Source organism: Chrysemys picta, chromosome 9 (assembly GCF_011386835.1).
Source record: "Chrysemys picta bellii isolate R12L10 chromosome 9, ASM1138683v2, whole genome shotgun sequence".
In the NCBI taxonomy this organism is placed as follows: domain Eukaryota; kingdom Metazoa; phylum Chordata; order Testudines; family Emydidae; genus Chrysemys; species Chrysemys picta.
In genome coordinates this window covers 98,447,013-98,456,909 of record NC_088799.1, presented here as the reverse complement: position 1 = coordinate 98,456,909, position 9,897 = coordinate 98,447,013, and positions in this window count along the sequence as shown.

Below are 9,897 nucleotides of genomic sequence, written 5' to 3'. Positions count from 1 at the left end.
GGGGGCGGGGTGGCGAGCTGCGGCCGAGCGGCGGGAACTCAGGCCCCTGGAGACACCAGACCGCTGCAGCGCTGGACGCGGCGCGCTGAGGCTCCGGGAGAGGGGGTAAGCGGCATGGTAAGGGGCCGGGGCTGGGCACCCCCCCAACCCTATCCCCCACAGCCCTGACCCCCAGCTCCAAACCCAGCCCCTCTGAGCTGGGCACCCCCTGACCGCATTTCCCCACAGTCCTGAGCCCAGCCCCTGTGAGCCGAGCACCCCCCGACCCAGAGCCCAGCTCCCCACCCAGCCCTGGGCAACAGCATCAGCACCTCCAGGCAGCGACAGCCCATTGGCACCAACCATCACCATCACCCAGCGACAGCCCATTATGTAATTGCAAATGTATACATACCATTAAAGCATTTAATGTTTTAAAATAATGTATTTCGTGTATTTTCAAATTATTACAAATTAATTTTTGAATGTATTTCACTAGTTATTTTTTACATTTCCAAATACATGTTACTATAGTATTGCAACGTTTTTTATGGAAGGGGCCCCAGGCCACCTGAATTCTCTGGGCGGCTCTGTGTTTGTCCCGTCCCCCTGCCGAACCAATACAGACATCGAGATTATATGCCACTATAGTCATTGATGTATTCAAAAGCACCTTGAAGTATCTGCTTAGATCCTTGGTTTGCCAAACTGAACAGACTTCACCAATATTTGAAAATTAAAACAATGACATATTTCTTTTATACATTTCAGAAAGCAGCATAGAGCCTCCATAAGCTCAGAAGAAAATGATTCTGAACGCACCAGTCCTGTAATGTTGGATAGTATCAGCTCATCACCACAAAACAAGCCAAACCAAAGTATGTACAAGTTTGCAAGATCTTTCTGTGTGCATAATATTACACTGCAGTGTATTATATTCCAAACCAACAGCTGAAAAATATATCAGTTATTTAAACTAAGGCACTAAGTAACATATTTTCTTGCAGGTTGGTCTAGAATGTCACAATCTGTGGAAATCTGTGAAGGGCTTGAGGACTGGTCCAGCAACAATTACCTTTCTAATTGCTCAGACACAGAAGAAGAAGATGGGAGCCAGTTGTTTACTGATGCATATAAAAATGGTTTATTTCAAAGGCACTAAATAGTGTGTCTGAGGTTATCCACTGTAAGACTTCTCTTTTTGTTAAAATCTATATTTGCTTATGCCTTTTGTGTATTGGTGTATGCAGTGTTGTAGCCGGGGTGGGCCCAGGATATTAGAGACACAAGGTGGGCGAGGTCATATCTTTTATCTGTTGGTGACCTGAAGAAGAGTTCTGTGTAGCTTGAAAGCTTGTCTCTCTCACCAACAGAAGTTGGTCTAATAAAAGACATTATCTCACCCACCTTGTCTCTGTATATTGAATACATTTTGGTTAAGCTAGCTCTTGAAAATGCCCCCCTAAATGTTACATGTGCATATGAACCCTAAGTGGGATGTGGCAAACAAGACAAAGGATTTCTGGGGAAAATGGACACGGTTGTGCAGAAGGTGATAAAGAATGAAAAGTCATAATTGGAGCTGACTTTAATGGTCACTGGGGAGAGACAGTAAATGCTTCTAAATGTACCAGAGCAGCCATGGATTTGGCCGAAAGAACAAGGAAGGGGAAACTAGCTTACAGTGCACCCAGACGTGATTTGGTCTGAGTCATGAATGCACTTTTCACTAAGAAGGAAGAACATTTGATTATCTATAAGAGTGAAAGGCTGAGGGTGCAGGTAGGTTACTTCCTGATAAGCCAAGCTGAGCTGAAGAACATCAAAAACCTGTCAGGTCATCTTAAGGGGAAACATTGCAGCTCAGCATAGACTTGCTGGTTCTTGACTCTGGAAACGTATCATACATGAGAAGAAAATGAAAGTGTTGGAAAAGATCTCTTTAGAAGGGCTAAGAGAAAATATGACTCAATGGCAGAATCATATTGCAAGCAAAGCTCAAGAATGTGCAAAAGCAGGAGTCATTTTCTCCAGTTAGATCTGGTGGTGGAATGAGAAAGTTCGAGAGGGCGTCAAGGAGAAAAAAGTGGTTAAACAATGTCAAGCAACGCTCCAACAGCAGGATTTTCAAGAGTATGAAATGAAGACAGAGCTGGCAGCCACTGTGGCTAAAGCTGTGGAAGGCTGATAGGCCCATCTTGAAACAAAGCCGGTGAGAGAGAAATATACAGACTGGCAATAAGAGAAGTAAAGATATTGGTGAGATCAAGTCACTAGAGATGAACGTGGAAATATGTTAATAACGAGACCAAATTAAGGAATGGCAGAGAAATTACTTTGAAAGGCTTCTGAATGAAGAGAATCCAAGAGAACCATCCTGGTGATAAAATCACACCAGGATCTGATGGCACCAGTCCTTGAAGAAGTAGTTGAGGAAGCACTGGACAACATGAAAAATAAGAAAGCTCTTGGTCCTGTTGGCATACCATCAGAAGAATGAAAGCGCCTAGGGTGTAAACATGTCCCTGCTTGTCTCCTCTACTGGTCCCCAGTTTCAAACAATTTTGAGGGATTTTTTTTCCAAGCAGCACTGGGGTGGGAGGATTCAATCTGACCTCAGTAATTTTTTCCCTATTAATATTTGTTGTTATTGTGTGAGTGCTCGCCAAGGGGAACAGAGCACCGCCTGAGATCAGGACCGCTACCTGCATCAATATCTAAAGCACATTCGAGCGCTCTCTACAACTTGCAGCACTAGCGCCATAAATGTTCACTTGATGTACAGAAAAAAAATAAGACATGGAAGTCACAACAGTACCAGAAGAGAAAAGCATCATTTTTCTTCTAGATACTATCTGGATTCAGGAAGAAGAAGAAAAGTAGTTCTCAGCACCACTTAATTTGATTTTAATAGCAGGTTCTCAGTTGCTGCATGTATTACAGTAATTGTCTTTTGTAGATAAAAATGTGTTTATAGAAGTGTTAAGAAAGCAGGTTGCATGTGAATACTTATCTCCAACATTGTTGCATGATTGCTTATTATTATACATCAGCCAAGAAGGGTACCACTTTCCCCACAGCAGCCAGGAATAAAGACTGTTCAAAAATTAATTACACCGTGTTGTGGAACAGAGTTCTTGTGAAGTAATTTTTTTTTAATGTTAGTCTCCAGGAAAATATAAAGCCCTAGCAGACTGCAAGAAAAGAGGCTCGGAGGACCTGCTGGTTAAAAACGGGGATGTAATTCAACTTCTGCAGGAGGACGGGGAAGGGCAATGGTAAGTATTTTAGATTTCTTTTACCTTACCTCCAGGAACCTACAAGGTAACTATGCTCAATCCAATTTAACTCCGAATAGATCTGCTGTACCTTTGTTAGTGTGTGTACTCTACTGGAAATCTACAGAATTAGCCCAGGTCTGAACTGCAATCGTGGGGAGCTACTGCAGCTTGACTAGACGTTTAGATTAGTGAAGCCGCCTGAGTAATTACCCAGAGTTCTGTGGGGCAGGGGGACTCGTACAGTGTGCTTTGAAGTCCATGCTGTCGCGGCCTCGCTGCTCTGATATCTGAGCTAGCTAGATTAGAGCGAGCTCGGCTATGTCTACCTGAGCTGCAGCCACACCCACTGACTGCAGGATAGCCAGGCCCTTAGCCTCCTTACAAACGGTGTATTCCATTCTTCTTGACCTGGAAACTGTGATTGGGTTTCCCTTCCCTTCCCAGCTTGAATGAATCACGTTAAAATCAAACACGTTGCGAGAAAGACCTTTTTAAACACCTGATGTTTCTGTTTGAAGCCTTGGTTTGAAGGATGCTCTTTGCCTTTGTCCCCTCCCTGTCCTCTGCAGCTCAGCTCTGGGTCTTGTTCCTCTGGGGCAATTAATAATAGCACTTAGCAATTACAAGGCGTTTTTCTTCTTCAAATTGCTTTGCAAGCGTTAACCAATGAGCAGCGAGAGCGTCATCTTTTGGCTTTATTTAAAGCAGTGGCTTGCAAAGCCAGTCGGACGTGATGCCGATCACATCACTCCCGTGTGTACGGTTGGCTACGAAACCGATGTGCCTTAAGCATGTCAGCCCAATGAGCCATTGGCTCGGGGAGACTTTGAGTTGGTTTGCAAGGTAAGGATTAACAACTGACGTTCTGCTTTCAGCTGGGAATACCACCTGGGTAATTACCATAGCTGATGTCCTGCATGTCAAACTATTACACTCATTAGCTTGGAGGGCCCTCTTGTAATTTGACCTACGGTCTGGCTGCTTTTCCTTTTCAGGTTGATTTGTTACCTAGCTCTTGTCAGTCAGCCCTCAGAGCCCTCCCTTGAGTCCTGGTATGAAAGCAAGCTGCACCCTCATGCATCATTTCGTATATTTTCATGGGGTTGGAGATTGTGCTGTTATGAGAAATCTGAATTGTCGGGGCGCAGTGACTAGCTTCTAAGTGTGCAGACACAAATTGCCCATTAGAGGATTCCTGGCCCAAATCGTTGTGTTGTAAGGAAAGTTAAACTGAATGTTAGGAACATCAATATACAAAGCATCAAATCAGCGTTTTTTTTGAACAATCACCATTTCCCATGGTGGTTTTAGTGACACTGTGTCACGGAGACTGGCTACTGTCAATGTATGCTACAGATGGAGTTTCACCCCCGTGGGTGTGTATGTGATCATGGTGATCTCTAGTGGCTTGCAGTGAGTTCTAACAGCGTGACAGCTAATGGAGATGCTCCTTTATCTTCAGTGGGGATGGAGGTTGGGCGCAAAAGGTCTCGGCCTGTTTTATGGATGGGGAACTAAGACACAGAAAGATTAAGTCACTTGGCCAAGGTCACACAAGAAGTCAGTGGCAGAGCCTGGAGTTGGTCCCTGATCTGTTGGGTCTCAGTCCAGTGCCTTAACCACAAGACTGAACTGTGAGCTCCTGTTGTGACAGTGGATCTGTAACAGCTGGATATGTAGTATTAGACTTGAGGGGGGGGAAAGGTTAAAATGCCAAGTATGCATTGGACGAAATGACGCTGCGTTGCTCAGGATCAGTTGTGACATACAAGGCTAAATGATAGAGACATAGTCCGAACAAAGGATGGAAGCAAGGCACTCTCAAGTTCTCGTCCTGACTCTCACACTGCATCCCTCTGTGGCCTTAGACAAGTTGCATAAGCTCTCTTACCTATCTCACAGGGGAATCGTGAGGAGGAATGAATGGAAAAACTCTTACCTATTGTTAGCACACACTAGGTTTAATTTATCGTGTAATGAATTTCCAAACATGATTGAGACCATCAAAGCGCAGATCAGCTGATCAAGATGCCATATTTTGACACATTATTAAATAAACGATTTGACAGACATGGAAATATTAAGATCCAAATTTTCAAACACAGGTGCCTAATGCTTGTTGCCTCTATCCTATAAATGCTTATGTGCATGATTAGGCCCATTGAGTTCAATGGTGCCTAAATACTGATGGTGGGTGCTTTACTTTAGACACACAGATCTTTAAGCACATTCTTAAGTCCCATTGACTTGCTTTGCCGAATCAAGGCCACTGATTTGAATGTATTGTCTATGTTCTGTAACTTTTCAAAATGAATAATGAACATTGTGTGTAATAGGTCCCTTGCTGATATAAAGCTGTCCATGTTTTCCACTAATACATTTATCATTCAAAGGTTGGTGAAAAACCTGAACAGAAGAAAAGAAGGCTGGATTCCTGTCAACAGTTTGCAGATAGTAATCGGCGACTGTAGGTTTCGGACTGCCAAAGTCGCAGGTATCATACGATAAACATATATGAAATATTTTCAGAACTGGAATCAGATTTTTATAAACCATGGCTTGCATTTTATTTTGTGTATCAAATTTGGCTATGTAAAATTCAACAGAAAAAAGCAATTAATCATATGAAAGCCGTTCCTCCCCAAAGCTCACAAAAGTAGTACATGAAGCTGCTGCTCTATTTTGTTGACATTTTAAGAATTTGTTGTGATTTTTAAGACGAAGGCACTGGTAAAATAATGCCAAATATTTAAAAATGTAGATAATGCAAGAGCACTTGGTACTGTATGATGGGCGAAGAGATGGAGTACAGCCATTGAGGGATTTCCATGGCTGTTTTGTCTGCACATTGCTGCAAGTTTGGTCCCCTGGGTGAATATAATATCACCTAGGCAAAATCATGTCACTCTCTAAAAAGATATTCATGCCTGATCCAAAATCCTGAGAAGGGCGTCTTTCCATTGACTTTACTGGACTTTGGACCAGCCCGGATACAGCTTTGATAGGCCTCACCACTTTACTCACAGCTGACTGCTGGCTTTTCCTAGGAGACTGCCCTCTGTGTTGGGTTCTTTGTTGTGTAGGTCCTGCCTATTTCCCTTGAGCTCCTGCTTTGTTGTAGCTTTGCAACTCCTGGGCAGATGGTGCTGTCCTCCATTAAGGAATCTGGATCTTGAAGGTATCATGACAAGTACATACCAACCAATACTGTATTTGGCGACTAACCCACCATGCTGTGGACCAGTACTGGTTATGGCATTCACTTTAAATATGCCAGACCCAGCAAAGAGAGAGAGACTATACTCAAAAGGGAGCTTGCAGTAGCCAGACTAATCCAGTGGTCACCAGGTTCTTTTCATTCCTTTACATAACAATCATAGAATATCAGGGTTGGAAGGGACCTCAGGAGGCCATCTAGTCCAAAATGCCAGACTTGTAACCTGTCTGTAGTACAAGGTAAAGCAGATATTTCAAGTCCAGTCTTTCTATAGCCCAGACAAAGATGGAGAAAGGTTTATTAAGTACCTTACGAGCCTTACCCAGATATAAAATAGAAGATTTGGGAAAATCAGTTACTAGCCTGGGGGGCCGTTCGGAAGACTAATCCTTCACTCTCGTGAACTAGAGTTTGGTACAGCTCTGTAACTCACTGTAATTTCTGAAGCAAGCCCGTGCCTGCTTTTGGGAAGTCACTTTAATTCCTGTACTAAGGGGTACATTCTACCATATTGGAAATTCATGGCGGGATTTGCAAGTCGTCTGTGGATTTCTGCATTAAAGGGCAGCAAATCACTCTGTAGTGCTGGTGTTAATGTGCAGATCTCACAGTGAAAGGGGTTTCTAGACAGACATGTCCATAAAATACCAGCATTCAAGCACTTGCTTCCCCTTAGACTTAAACATGTGCTGTTGGGTTAAGGTGCCTTGTTCTAGCTATCAGATATTACATGGCCACATAAAAACGTTCCTCACTAAGGCTCTGAAGACCATTTCAATGTGTGCTGGAAGGTCAGTAGATAATCCAAACTACTATTCCACAATGGACCATCAAATAACATATTCTCTGAAAATCTCATCGGTAGCTAATATGCCAAAGGTCATGTAAGTCCTGTGAATCTTGCATCCATCTCCCGGCATGTCATCCCATGGCTTTCCAAATAAGAAAAAGGGGAAAATAAAGAAAATTTTAATTATATGTAATAATAAGGTTGTTTTTTTAAATAGTAATATGATTTTAAAGCTCTGTCCCTTTAAATAGCAGGAAACAGGGTAGAGTTATATCTGATTCCAAATGCCAGAGTATGTAACGGAAGTCTTTCCTATCAAATTCACATGCTCTTCTGTTGCTTAGGGACACTACATGGTTGTAAGACGCAGAGGTAGGATTTTCAGAAGTGTCAAGTGAGTGAAACTCAATGGGAACTGGGCTCCTAACTCCTCTAGATGCTTCTGAAAAATCCTACCACTGATCCGGAAATAATTCCATATAGGTGGAGACATTGCTGCCTGTATGGAACACCACTGAAGTGAACAGGGGGTGCGTGTTGCTGTAGGGGGTCTATCTGTGAGGACCTTCTTGCTAGTTTGAGGGCCTGTGTGTGAAAATAAATATATCCAGTTGTCTCCCTAGAGCAGGGGTAGGCAACCTATGGCACCGAAGGCGGCACGCGAGCTGATTTTCAGTGGCACTCACACGGCCCGGGTCCTGGCCACCGGTCTGGGGGCTCTGCATTTTAATTTAATTTTAAATGAAGCTTCTTAAACATTTTAAAAACCTTATTTACTTTACATAAACAATAGTTTAGTTATATATTACAGACTTATAGAAAGAGACCTTCTAAAAACTTTAAAATATATTACTGGCACGTGAAACCTTAAATGAGAGTGAATAAATGAAGGCTCGGCACAACACTTCTGAAAGGTTGCTGACCCCTGCCCTAGAGGCTGCAGACCTGATTTCCTTTTAACATACACTGTTCTCATACCAGTGTAGCTCTACTGGGGTCTCTCTTGATTTACACGGATGTTGGTGAGATCAGAACCAGGCCCTCCATATGTAAGGAAGCATGGCTGCACCCGTAATGTGTTGTATATATTCAAAGAAGAATACAAGTCTAAATGTCTCAATCATAGCATACATTGCATATTAAAATGGTTTGAATTTTCTGTCTTCTATAGTCTTGAATCTAAGCTTTGACTAATTTATGAGACTGATTAGTTCTGCAAATCTGACTGTACAATCTTAGACATTTTACATTTGGACCTTTGCACAATAAGTGTTACATTAGCTTAAGGATCTGGTTTAATGAGGGTGTTCATGTATATGGTATATGGTTTTCTCTGTCTGCAAATTTAAATGAGCTATATTGTATATGTACTTGTAAAAATGTGTTAAATCTATATTTAAAAAAATTTAAACATTGTTAAATACATTCATATGAGAACATTTAATTCTGTCTAACGAATGCTGAACTTTTACTTTACAAAAATAGTTTTCATTTTGTTGACTGTATTTTCTTTCTTCATAGCAGCCATAAAGCCCTTACACATATTTCGACATAAAATAATACAGATCGATATTATAAATGAACTGATTTGTTTAGTGGCGGATAAACTGGTGATAAGAGGGACAGAGGTCTCAGTGACAGTGCTATAATGCTAAATATAAATCCTTTGTCCTTAATCTTGAAATCTTCAGTGAGCATTGATCTGTATCACAAAGCTACCGTACAATTTGGCACATCTGAAACTTAGCCAAGAGGGTCCTAGGACTGGAAAAGTAAAGATATTGCAGTTCAGAGTGGAAGAATTTTTGGAAGAGTTGTTTGGAGAAGCTTGGATAGCCCTGGCCTGCAGTATGGAAACCCCTGATTCAGAAAAACACTGGAGCATATACTTGATTCCTATTGACTTCAATGGAATTAAGCACATGTTTAAGTTAAGCATGAGGTTAATGATTCCCTGAATTGGGGCCCATATCTGGCCCAAACTAGTGTCTATTAAAACAACAAGGAGTCCGGTGGCACCTTAAAGACTAACAGATTTATTTGGGCATAAGCTTTCGTGGGTAAAAAACCTCACGTCTTCAGATGCAACTTTACCCACGAAAGCTTATGCCCGAATAAATCTGTTAGTCTTTAAGGTGCCACCGGACTCCTTGTTGTTTTTGTGGATACAGACAAACACGGCTACCCCCTGATACTGATGTTTGCAGCATTTCATAGATGCAGCAGGCCAAAATTATAGTGACTGGTGCTTTTCAGAAACGATGCTAAAATTAGCTCAGTTTAGATAAATACAGCAGCTGCATTTAAAGAATAGCTGGAGGAAATATTTTGCTTTCTGCCATAGCGTGGAGCGATGGTTACCCCATATGAAGTATTCATTTGTTTCATCCGCTCCAGCATAGTTGTGTCATGCTGCTGTCAGTGACAAGAAGGTGGCAGTCAAGCTCCCTTTTGAACACTGCTGAAGGGGGAAGGGAGAAGCCAGCTAACAAGTTATTCAGCATCCCCTGAATGTGCCCTTTGATCCATGCCATGCCAGGATTGCTGTGGGATTACTGTATTGGGGGAGTAACACATGATGCTTTCCCAAGGCTCTTCACTATACAGCGTGCGGCAGAGACCTTGTGAAA